The sequence below is a fragment of the Chrysoperla carnea genome, chromosome 5, assembly GCF_905475395.1.
Source record: "Chrysoperla carnea chromosome 5, inChrCarn1.1, whole genome shotgun sequence".
Taxonomy (NCBI): domain Eukaryota; kingdom Metazoa; phylum Arthropoda; class Insecta; order Neuroptera; family Chrysopidae; genus Chrysoperla; species Chrysoperla carnea.
This window is the reverse complement of record NC_058341.1, coordinates 33311574-33324965: the sequence shown is the minus strand read 5'-3', so window position 1 is coordinate 33324965 and position 13392 is coordinate 33311574.

Genomic DNA, 13392 nt, shown 5'->3' with positions numbered 1-13392 from the left:
AACAGAATTTCGAATTCCAAAATTAAGGCATATTACTTAACAATAGAAAATACCTCTCAGAAACCAAGAAAAGATTTAGTTTCGTCAAAATACCGGATGATTTGATGTACCGATTTAAAACTAATCTGCTAATAAATATGCCATCTATTTATTTGGTACTTTTCCACTTTGTTAAGAGTATTTCTACGTATGAAAAAAAGGGAAAAATCAAATTCTTTCTGTTTTTTTATGGAAGCGCGAAGACCAAAATCATTATATTATCCTTTTTTACGATCACAAGATCATCAGAAGTCTCTAAAACGTAATAAATAACAAGCTAATCAAATTTGCATCAAACAATAGTAATCAACTCTTCCGAACTTCATCCATACTTTTTGAGCATTATAAAATATATATAACTCTCAAATTTGAAACGAAAATATGTTGGTTATATTCAAATACTTTGGATCTAGATGAAACGACTTCGAGTTTTGTTTCTGAGAGTTCCTTAATTCGGTTTTAAAATTTGTTTATATTTCACATTCCTTTGCCTCAACAATCGCCAAATATGATGATCGTCATAACATTTCGATTATACACAGAAATAAAATGGCATAGACATAAAACGATCTAATAATTTTTTTTAATTTCATTTTGTTTTTAATATTGTAATTGATTTAAAATTTTTGAATGATAAATATTTAATAAAAAATTAACATTTCATTATGTTGTTCACATAAATATAAAACATCACACAAACACGTCAAGTAAATTATGTACAACATAAATTAACATAAATGACATAAATAGTTTTATATTGTTTTATAATTTTATATTTGATATGTGTAAATTGTACATATATTCATTTCATCAACAATTTGTTACAAAAAAATAATTACAGTAGAATTCAAACTAAAATTTTATGCAATTTTTTAAAACGTACGGTGTCATAAAGATATCATTAGTATTCGAGAATCCAGCAAAAACCTAACGCTAAACGATCTTTTGAATAATTGTATTAACAGCTTTAAAGAATTACCCAAAAACTTAAAAAAATAAGAGGGCAAAGAATGGATGGGTAAATTATCATATTATTAAACGGTTCACATCGAAGGAATATGTTATGTCACTAATATTTATATGGTTCCGTTTTTGCCATGAAATTTAAAGTAAAATTAATTAAACCAAAGGATTTTTATAGTTTTGGATTCTACTGTAATTTATGTTTTGATAAATTGATCAAAATTTTTTGTTAAAATTCATTTGAAACATTCAACAGTAAATAAAAAATACAAATAATTATAATAACAAATAAATAAATTAGAAAATTTTCAAAAATCAAAAAAAGTTAATAACAAATAATGTGTTCCATTAATAAATTAACCGCAAAAATTGTATAAATTAAAATACAAACGTTATTACAAATTATTATATATGATAAAAAATAATAGGTAAATTATGTAATTATATAGTTATATTATATTATTAATTAATTAATTATTATTTAAATAAATTAATAAAAAAAAACTATCAATAATGTCTCGTATTAAAATAATAAATGGAATAATTAATAAATATTTAATTTTTGTGTTTTTATTTTTTCATATGATTTATCAGTTTAGAATATTATTTTTAGCAGTTATTAAATTGGAAATTGGAAATATAACCTTCCGCTGGATAGTACAAACATTTGGTGGTACACATTAAAGTAACTTTTTATTTTTATTAGCTTTCCAAAGCGAAACTATATTCAATTTCCGAGGCGAGAGTTGCGATTTTGGAGAAAACAAGATAGCCTCGTGTCATCACCAGATTTGTGTGTAATCGTAGTGAGAACTAAGGCGACAAGCAACGGATGAAAAAGGATATTTCTAGCTTCTTCTTGCTATTCATATTTTGTTTTGCAAATTTTTAGACGATTCCAGAAAAAATTGGTAGTTGTGTTCTCGAAGAAAGTGCTATTGACCTCTTTCTCGTTATCATTTCTACTCCATTCAACAGTTACCATCGATAAAATTTATTTTTTTGTAAATAAAAAATAAAAATGTCTATATCATATTTGGAAAATTAAGCTTCAACTTAAACATTGGTTTCAATCAGAATAATTCGAATCCAATCCAGATTTGCGTTACCGCTTGAAACTTTAACTTATCGTTAAAATAATTTCTAGTTGAGATACATAAAATTAGAAGCTTGTTTTCGAATAAGTTGAGAGTATATGAGAAAAAAAACATTTCTTTTTTATGCTCGCTTAACGACACCCATAAAATTAAATAAAACTAAGTTCTAAAGATTTTCTTTGTATTCATACTTAAATAAAAAATTTGTAAATCTGAAATATAAATAAAGAAAAATGATCCATAAAAGAAACGAAAATTTCGATATGGTAAAAGAGAAAAATAAGAGAAAAATTTTCTAAAGCCGTGAACGTTTTTTGATATCGAATATACCAATTTACATAAGGTTGAATGTTTGTATTATATTTTTTTCCCATTTCACGACTCAATGGTGTATTGATTTAGGAAAGCCGTAATAATGACACGATTCCTTGGTTATTGATAAGTTCAAATAATCGATATTTAGATTCAAATAGCAGACTCGCTAACAAGTTTCGATATAATTACTATCTAAATGATATGTAATATTCCCATTTTATGAATCACAAAAGAAAATACATTAGTGTTTGAAATGAAGACACATCTATCTAAACGATGTTTGTTTCTCCCATCGAAAAATAAATTGTCTATAATACTTTTCCTGCCAATTAAATGAAAACTATTTGTACGCCAATAAAACATTTAATTGCTTCTAAACAATAATAGAATTCATAAAAACTTGAGAAAAAAAATAAAATAAATGAAAACGATTTACCTAAAATAGTGATGAAGAAAAAGGCAACAAATAAAAACACAAAAATAACATTTATTTTTAAAGGGATTTATCTCATAAAGTGAATCATTTCAACTAATGTTTATAAAACAATCCGAGGTAGATATGACTATTAACTTTCCAAACCTATGATTTTCTGTTGGATTAACTTACGGTTTTCATTGTTAAATAAAAACAACAGTTACAACTTGGTTAAAGACAAATTTCCAATGCCGAATTTTTGAACAATAAAACCGCAAGCATTCATTTATTATGAGGTTATTTTGTGGTATTGAATATCCAATTGAGCTGTAAGACCCATTGTGCCCAACTACGTTTCATTGACTATATTTCTCCCCCTTATTTACTTATAGAGATTAACTACACTTATATCAACTGAACACCCTTGAGTTGGCTTTAGGCACTAAGGGATTCATTATGACTAACCTGACCTAACCTTTTTTTCAGAAATTTCTCGTAAATTATCAGACTTACGAGACTGTAGTGGTTTCTTTGATGACGCTAGGGAAATTTTTTAATTTATTAACAGCATAAAATTAATGAATATCAATTTTTTGTATTTGTAATCAGTGGCTAGAATAGTTCTGTTCGAAAACACGAGATCAAATAAATAAATGTAGTTTTGGATTTGTTATTCAATTATCTGCTCATGACAATAACTATAAGTAAACACTATTCAATTGTAAAGTTGCTAATAAATTCAAATTGTCCGGGAGGCGTGAAATAACAAGCTTCTTTTACCTGAATTTGCCTCATGAAGCCACAATATCGTTAGGTACGGTTGTGAAAATACTTTTCAGAGTTACCTGGGGCAGGCAAAATACAGAAAACATGACAGGATGATATGATACACATAATTTGATAAATAATACTACAAATTATTTTCTATAAGCATGGGTATGATGAATCCTCTAAACTCTTCTTCTAGATAAAACAAATTATTCACCGTAGAAAACAGGATTTAATCGTTCCAGACATCTGATGCCGCAAGATTATACCAAAATTTCGATTTTCGAGATGAACATATGGTTCTTTTATCAGAAAATTGATATATATTACACCAGAATGAATCCACCAAAAAATATAAATATAACACTACAGAACACTAGAGAGCAGCCATCATCTAGATAAAGACAACGCATAGCACAAACGCAATGATATAAAGTGAGAAAACAAATATAAATGATTGTAATATATCTTGTTGGTATATATATATATGGTAAAAAGATAGATATTTATCCACGTGAAAAATGATCGTAGTATGAAAAACAAGTAAGGGAATTAAGTGATTTATCCAAGCACAACGTCCGCCCCTAGCGTCGTTATGTGGCCAATGCGACGTCGAGACGCATTGATCGACACTGGAGACGCTCCTCCTCCCTAGGGAGAACAATGAGGGTACTCACATCATGTACAAACATGTGCGGGACGACACCAATATACATATCTTTATTTAATATACTATTTAATAGATACGTTTGTATTATTCTAACAGATAAATGCTATTAAATGCATCATGATCATCATACTACAATGATTTTTTCCTACGTCATTGATGGTAGAGTGTAGTGTTTCTTGCTTTGTTTATCTATTCCCTTCGAAAAATCTTATTATATATTTTCCTCAATCAATTCATTTCATTCTATCCTTTTTTATGTCTCGATAAGATAAAGTTTCTAATGTGTTCTTACCTCTATGTACGCAGTAATATAGAAGAAATTTTTCCACCGAAATTTTCAACGAATAAAGGTAAAAAAAAACTGTCATACATTTTTTGAACTTTTTTGCAAAAAGTTAAAACTTTGTGCGGATGAAGAATATATAGGTACTAAACAACACTTAGCAAAAATGTTGCTGGCAGAACTGAACTTGTGGGCTCAAAAACTTTAAATTTCCCTCCCATCCTAAAAATGGTAAGCGACTCCCTTTATTTTCACTTTTATAAGAAGATAACCGATAAATCGATTTTTCTCGCACATTCAACAAAGCGATATGTCCGTAATCCTACAATTTCCATTTTCAAAGAATCGGATTACAAGCACGCTGTTTTGTTCAGTGTAGGGCTTAAATAAGGCGAGTTATTTTAATTCAAAACCACCATTTTTATAACTTTATTGGGTGCTATAAACTTTATTGTATGCCCCTTTATCCAAGACCGCTTTGCTCATAGAGGAGGAAGCGAGACTTGTATACCACTCGTCTAACTATCTCAGTTTCTCTTATAGGAATGACATAGGTAGAAAAAAAAACACAGGTATCGACACTCACGTTCATAATATACCTTACTGCTGTTATAAAACTATCATAATCGTATTAGTCGTCAGTTCTATCAATTTTTAAACAGCTTAAGTATTTCAGAGCTCGACCTAAAATATCCATGTGTTCAAAAATGATAAAAACCTACGGTTTGCATACAAATTTTTCCTGCTCATTTCAAATCCCAATTCAGTAGATTTAATTTTACAAAACAAAAAAACATATTTGTTTTTTGTTTGTCAATTTCGAAATTAAAATTTATCTTCTTTAGTTCTGTAATTATAATGCTATTATTATTATTAAGATGGAAAACTCAAATTAAAATAGAAAGGTCACTAGCAGAAGTCAGAAGTTCCATAGGGGAAGTTCTATCAAACATGTGTACTATAATAGACAAAAGCACTTGAGAAAGTCGCTATAATTGGTAAAGATAAACGTCCAACAAACACATAGCCTTCTAAAGCACAAAAATAAGAGCTACTGAAAGAACGAATGATTAAAAAGACATTCAATTCTAAAATTTCATACACCCCTACTTTCAAATTTTAAAAATGATAGTTCTGAATTGATTCTGCTCTAGGAGACTTGCTTGTTGTCCGTTTAAATTTGCCAATTATAAGGACTTTCTCAAGTACATACTTTTGTCTATTCCTTTCAACATGTACGAAATACCAGACTTTTATACGTACAGACAGAGGTTATGTGGCGTGCTCGCCAGATTTTTTGGTAAGAGGTGATATCTTTTATGATATAAATTGTGCAATTGAGAAATGAAATTACTTAAATTGTTTTTGTTTTTTTTTCTATTATTATTACAGTTATTTTTTTTTTGTGCTTTATCGTATCCTTTTTTTGTTATTTGAACGCTTGAAATATACACTTAGGTTTATCGGTTTGAATTTATGTTTTCTGTTTTGAGTTTTAACTTTTAATGTATAAAATAACAATTTTCATGTATGTTTTATTACTAACTTCAGTATTTTGAAAAATGTTTCTAGTTACATTATCTCATTTACGTCTTATTCTTGATCAAATTGAAGTACTTACTACATAGACGAACAATTTTAGTCAATATTACTTCAAAAAATATCGTATTTTCACTCGGAGAAATGAATTAACTCCGATTTTGTTCAAAATCATGTTTAAAAGAACCACTTTAATATTTATGGTCAATCTTCTTTTATAGTCAACAACTCAAAAATAACTGGAACAAAATAACTCTATGGAGCAAAAATTCGATGGAGGATATCCAATTGAAACTAGTTCTCCGGGTTTCTTGAATAGTCAATTTAAATCCTAAAAGGTTAGAGATAGAATAACACTTGAAACTATAAAGTTGATTATAATAAACAAAAATTAACATTTGCTATTTATGACATTTAAAAATCGTCAGCTTTCGCAGGAAATGCGACCTAATTTGTCATTATTGCATTTAATCGAAAGAAAACACTTTGACTACAGAATAATACTTTTGTAATGAAGGTGTCAAGGACACTAGAAAACAAACGCAAGATGTAATGTACAAGAAGTTTGGGCAGTTTTCTGTAGCAAGGTTGGTTTCGATTAATATATTGCTTACCTAAGTATTCGGGACATGTTAGATGTGTTTTTGCTCTGTAAATTGTTGGTTCATAATTTTCATACTTGACCTTTTGGCACATGAAACATCCACGGCCGTATTTTTTGTTGTTGTTTAAGATGCCAAAAGTGACAAAATTCACTAAACAGACAAAATAGGCCTAGTTTATCCACTTAGTTTACTCTAGACTGCAGCTTAACACACAAATATTCCAATCTAGCGCAAATTTTCTACTCAAGGGCGAAGAATCAGAATAGATTTTAGTCAAGGAAATTTTTTGGTTTGTATAAACTTCATGTGTTCGTTCACATACAACGAATTACTTATTATGCAAATTGCATGAGCATGTAGACATAGCATTAAGGCGGCTATCATCAGTAGCTACAATAACTCGACAGAACATCAGTAGCTACAGAAAATTCGACAAAATGTTTTAAATGATAAAATGAATAAAATTATTTCATGTACATATGAAAGACTTTAAATAATAGTCTAATATGTCAACACACAAAATATTCTGTGTAAATCACGTAAATTATTACATGCATGTACAGTACAGTAGCAGATGATAACTAACTAACTGGTAAGTAGCAAGCAATGAATAAATATATTATATGTTGTTTATTAACCATTCCTCTCTCTATTTTCATCTCTATCTGACTGAATGAAATGAATGAATGGATGTGGAGATCTTCTAATAATGTCAAAACAAATTACCATACTCCATTATACGTTTTAGTTCCGAGCTAATACCTACTCTTCTGCCTACAACTAGTAACTCAGCTCCCATGGCAGTAAACTTTAACTTTTAAAGCTTCAGACATAGAAACGTGAAATGGGAAAGATAATAATAATAATAATAATAAAGCCTATTAACAAATGACCCCACTGCAGGGTAAAAGCCTCAACCAAATCCCCTCATTTGTTACGATCAATGGCGAGTCTTTTACACATTCCTTCTGTGTAGCTCACAAGACTATTCCTCCAACGCTTAATCTGGCGTCCCTTCCTTCTTTTGCACTTACATGGCGTCCAGTTTGTGATGCGCACTGTCCAGCGATCATCTATCAGTCTAGCTCTATAGCCCATTTCCACATTTGCTTACACAAATATTCAACAGTCCTCTATTTTGAGATATTGGAAAGAATGCATGTATTTGATATATCAATTTAATAGAAAAATTCCTCAAAAAGATCATAGATCCTATAATAACTATTTTCCATTACCTTGTCTCGTAGTTACATGGTTTATGACAGAAGTCAAACCAGAGTTTCAATGCTACAGCAAGGACTATACTTTTTTCTGATAGGTAAGCTTGTCCTAGAGTGAGTTATATTAGTTAAAACAACATATTCACACTAGTAGATACCACCATAGTAGGTAGTTATATTTATTACGTTATATATTATATGACTTACCTACACCTATTACAAACATATACAATTTATACTCTAAACTTTACACAATCGTTATAACGTTTACATATTATATATATTTGTATATACTATATATGTATATGGATGGATAATTTGTATTAGTAAATGATGAATTAGGCATTATTATTGTAATTATAAATTACATGATGATTATAAAGTGTTTTACCTTAAAAATATTTTCATACATTTTTAATACTACAAGTGTCGAACGAAACAAGATGCATGAGTGACATAGTACTGCTACAACCAGTTTCAAAACCTAACTAAGGAGCCAAAGCGGGGATGAAAGTCAATATTGCAAATAATACATAGGAGGAAGAAGGATAATGGAAAATATTTAAAAACAGGTACTGTGGGTGAACACAGTATGTTCTTTAGAAAACAAGAATTCATTAATTCACCTTCTTTAAACACTTAAAAAGTTCATTAATGGAATTTTTTGGAAATTGTAAATTGTATTTTTGTAGAATAAAGTTAAGTAACTAAATTAAAAATTAGTCGAGTAAAATTGAACAGAAATTGGCCCAAATTGGTTCAAATCCTGTGAAATGGCCTGAATTAGTTGGTCGCCTGGAAGAATGTGTACACCTGAATTGATGTCGTCTCATTGGAGCTATTTTTTAGCTTCGTTCACCAACCTAGTAAGTATATTTCCCTGCCTGACTGAATCACATATACTTCATGCAAACGTAGCATAATGTACTAAAAAACAATTCCGAAACAATAATAGATTGCGATGAAACCGATGAAAGAAAATTTAATGAAAAACCACATTAATGATAAAACATTTATAATATTTGTATAAAATATATTCAGATCTTCTAGAAATAAAATTATTGGAATTTGAAAAGATTTAAAATCAACCTGTATAACATAATCAAGGTAATAGAATTTGATCTAAAGCCTACATAATTCATTCTACAAATTACACTGAAATTGATACAATTTATAGCCGTGACACAAACTTAACCACCATACCCATAACATTGTAAAACACACACACACACACCAAGTCTCCAACTGATGTCGGTGGTTGTTAGTTGAATCGAATATATAGTTAAACCAATCTGCTAAAGGTAAAATAGCTTTCATAGTACTACGAGAAGGTAGACTATAACTGGGAGTGATCGTACTCATAAAATTGATAACTTCGTACGTCTATCGATATCTATACTATAAGATTAATGTTAGATTTGTTTCCAAGAAATGATTTGAATATTTAAGGATTAAGAAAATTTAGTCTTAGAATTTGAGTAAATGCATTTATCCTTTTCCTAGTTTACAAATTCAACAAAATTTTAAATAAAAATACACTTTTAGGAACAAGCTTTTATTATACTAAAAGTAGAAAAAAATTTTTCATATGGATCACTTATTTTACAGCTAATTGTAAAATCTGAACGCGCTGGATTTAAAATATCAAGGATGATTCAGAGCGCCTCAAGCTTTAAAAAACGATAATGTATGAGTGATTTATAAGCAAAATTGTTTTCAACTTTTGAGTAAAATAAAATCTTGCCCTTAAAAAATATTTTTTTATTTAAAACTAGAAAATTTATGTATATTCAATATGGTGGAAGCAGTGGGAAAATCAGCATGCATGCTAAATTTCAGCTCAATCGGAAAACAGAAAGTAAGTTTTTTTTGCAATTTTGTTTTCACCAATTTTTTATCGATATAACTCCGTATATTAACATCTGTATAAGATTTCTACCATACCAACAACACCACATTGTTTTTTCTCCTAGAGCAATTTTTGTGACTTTCATATTTTTGTGTTTTGCAACATATACTCTCAAGCTTTTAATACACCTCCGGATTCATTCACGATTCATTTACTTCAAACCTTTACATATTAAGGACAATAGACTTCTTCAAATTAAGGAGTTATTTTGAACAAACGCATGCGTAAATGACTATCATGATAAGATTCTATAGACACACGTTCGTCGATCGCAGATCACAGAGAATATCCGAAGATTTTGATTTTTTTTAAGAAAAAGAGTGATTTGTTTAGAGTAATTTGAACAGAGCATACAACAATAGAAAATAGTCAGTCATTTATCTAATTTAATCTAATTTACGTCTCAGAATGGAAAAAATATTTTCTTGTGTTCAAATTCGCCGAACGTAACTGGTAAGGTTAAAACCCACATTTTTTTTACGTCTCTACATTAACGTTATTGTATCAATGAATTTGCATATTGAAGTTTATTATTACAGAGATGGAATATAATTTTAACCACTCAAACTCATTCTGCGTTGTATAGGGTGAAACGAAAAATCAGCCATGTATGTAAATCAAGCAGTGCTTCGTAATTAATGAGGTGCCTCTTTACACGCTATTCAAGTTCTAAGAAAATTATAAGATTTTGCCTTACTTCCTACCCCCCACACAAATCGGCGGAAATGATACCAAATTTTCGCCTTCATAAAAACTGTCCACTAGAAGCATTTGAATGAGTTGTAGATGATCCCGTTACAACCTTTTTTTTAGATGTTTGAAATTAGCAAATTTTTCTTTTTTTTTTTTAAGATGCGATTTTTTTGATTGGTGTTCATGACAATGAGCTATTACATGACAATAAGCTTTCTTCATTTGACGAGATTTTCCTTTCACTTCAATTTAACTTTTATTTTAAGAAAAGTTAAAAAAGACAAAACCAAAAATGCGGTCCTGAAAAAATTTCTATATATAGTCGTCTCCCATGTTTCGAAATTTTTCCTAAGCATCCTGTATAATATAATAATATAATTCTGGAATACTACATGGAGAAATATTGCTGGTATATTTATGTTAGTATCTGATGCCGCTGCTTATTCTAGGTAGGTAGTAGCTACTATTGCTATAATATTACTACATATTAATGTGGACTGATTGTACAACAGGGACCAATTGCGACGGCTTCTCTGTTGAATCCATTACACAAACACTCGCCTGGTTGCCTAACTCAATAGGTTGTGTTTGAAAAATAAATTATGCGTAGATTTTATAATATAGTAAATGTAACGTAGGTATGTATACAAAATTATGCACTCTTTTTTTTTTTTTAAAAAGAATAATAAATTATGTTCTTTTTTATGAATAAAATTTTCATGCTCCAATTTTTTTATTCAATTAAATACCCTCAAAATTTATAACGTTTCGGAATAAATTTATAAAAAGTGATATTTTAATCCGAATATGTATTTAATTTTCTTTAAAGTTTTTAACTTCTCAGAGGAAGTTAATGGAATGGGACCGATTTTGAAAATCTCCAGTTTTACATATTTCCCCGGTTTCAAGGCCGCAATATCCGAATCAACCTTTTCAATGTGATGTCTGTGTGTGTGTGTGTGTGTGTGTACGTGCGTGTACGTATGTGCGTATGTTCGTTCGGATTCTTTCGCCTCGATTATCTCGCAAACCAGTAAGGACATTAACACGTGACTGGGCCTATTAGACGAGTAATCGCGTATTTAAGAACTGAAAGAGTTTTCAGCAGAATTCGTTGAGCCGTTTTTTAATGGTCATAAAAAAAAATGGAAAAGCCTGAATAAACAGAATCTGAAAAGTGCATAAGACACTCATTTATCTATGGAGATAATGATCGTTTCAGCATAAGCTGCAGTACATGTTCGAAGAATAATCTATGAAGCCTTTTTTTAATGTTTTTTCCCCCTATGGGAAGTTAGTCGTGTGGACTACAGGAGTCGCACCCACACGACTTCAGTACCACACCGACTATGTACTGCCAATTTATCTTCTTAAAAATTCGATTGCCCAAATAAGGACGGAAAACGCTATTTGAAGTCATTATTATGAGTGATGCGGCCGTTATTGATGTGATAAATGAATTGACACGCTTTGAAAAACTTAAGAAAGAGTGAGTGAAATAATGAAAGTCAAAATATCTTAAAGAACTGACTAATGTTAGTTATTATTCTAGCCTTAGGTTGAACTACCTAAGCCTGGAATAATAATAAATCTGTGTAATTCTATCCGAAATGTTTCTTGCAATATTACGAGTACTGCGCTTGTTGTCTTGCCCCATCCACCTCTTCAAAATCATCTAGTTGTGATTCACGAAAAAAATGACGTTCTACAGAATTTTTTCTGATCTTCTTAATTCACTAGCTCTAAAACAAGACGGCAGTAGGTGAGATTTGTCAGACCAAAGCTTTGCAAGTACAAAAGTTCATTTTTAATTTTACTTGAATTTTATAATAGTTGTAATTACAGAAAAGTGCTTATTTATAGGGGGTAAAAAACTTGGAGCTAATACCAGTACCCAAAAACTAAGAATGCTTAAAATTTTGGAAAAAATTTGATATTGTGAATACATTTGTTGAAGATCCCTGCCATTTTCAATAGAATACAAAAATGTTTTAGCTGACCCTATTATCCAACGAATTTTATTATAATAACTAAAAATTCTATATTAACAAATCAATTCAATCCTAATAATTATTCATTAAAATATGATTTATATGTAAAAATTTCATTATTATAATGAATATGGGTGTACATATAATCATTACCTACCGTGAATTGTCAACAAATGACACCAATTTGTATATTTGTAACTAAATACATTTAGATTTCAATAAAATACGTATACATACCTATATATATATATTAGAGTTGAAATATGATTCCATTATCTATTATTATGTAATATTCGTTATGGCTTGTTTTATTATCTAAGTATCTACAGGATCACTAAAATTTATTATATTTATATGTAGATACTTTTTTAGAAATGAAAAATACTTAATGTTTTAAGAAAATATTTTCTTTTTATTGTGTTTATTATACCATGTATATATGAAATATACATAGTATTATAAGTTTAGTCCCAAGTTTGTAACGCCTAAAAATATTGATGCTACAAAAAAAAAATTGGTATAGGTGTTCATAAAATCACCTAATTAATCCATTTCCGGTTGTCCGTCCGTCCGTCCGTCCGTCCGTCCGTCCGTCCGTCCGTCCGTCCGTCCGTCTGTGGACACGATTACTCAAAAACGAAAAGAGATATCAAGCTGAAATTTTTACAGCGTGCTTAGGACGTAAAAAGTGAGGTCAAGTTCGTAAATGAGCAACATGGGTCAATTGGGTCATGGGTCCGTAGTACCCATCTTGTAAACCGTTAGAGATAGAACAAAAGTTTAAATGTAAAAAATGTTGCTTATAAAAAAATATAAAACTTTTGTTTGAAACATTTTTTTGTAAACATCACTGTTTACCCACGAGGGCGTTAATTAGGTGCAAAT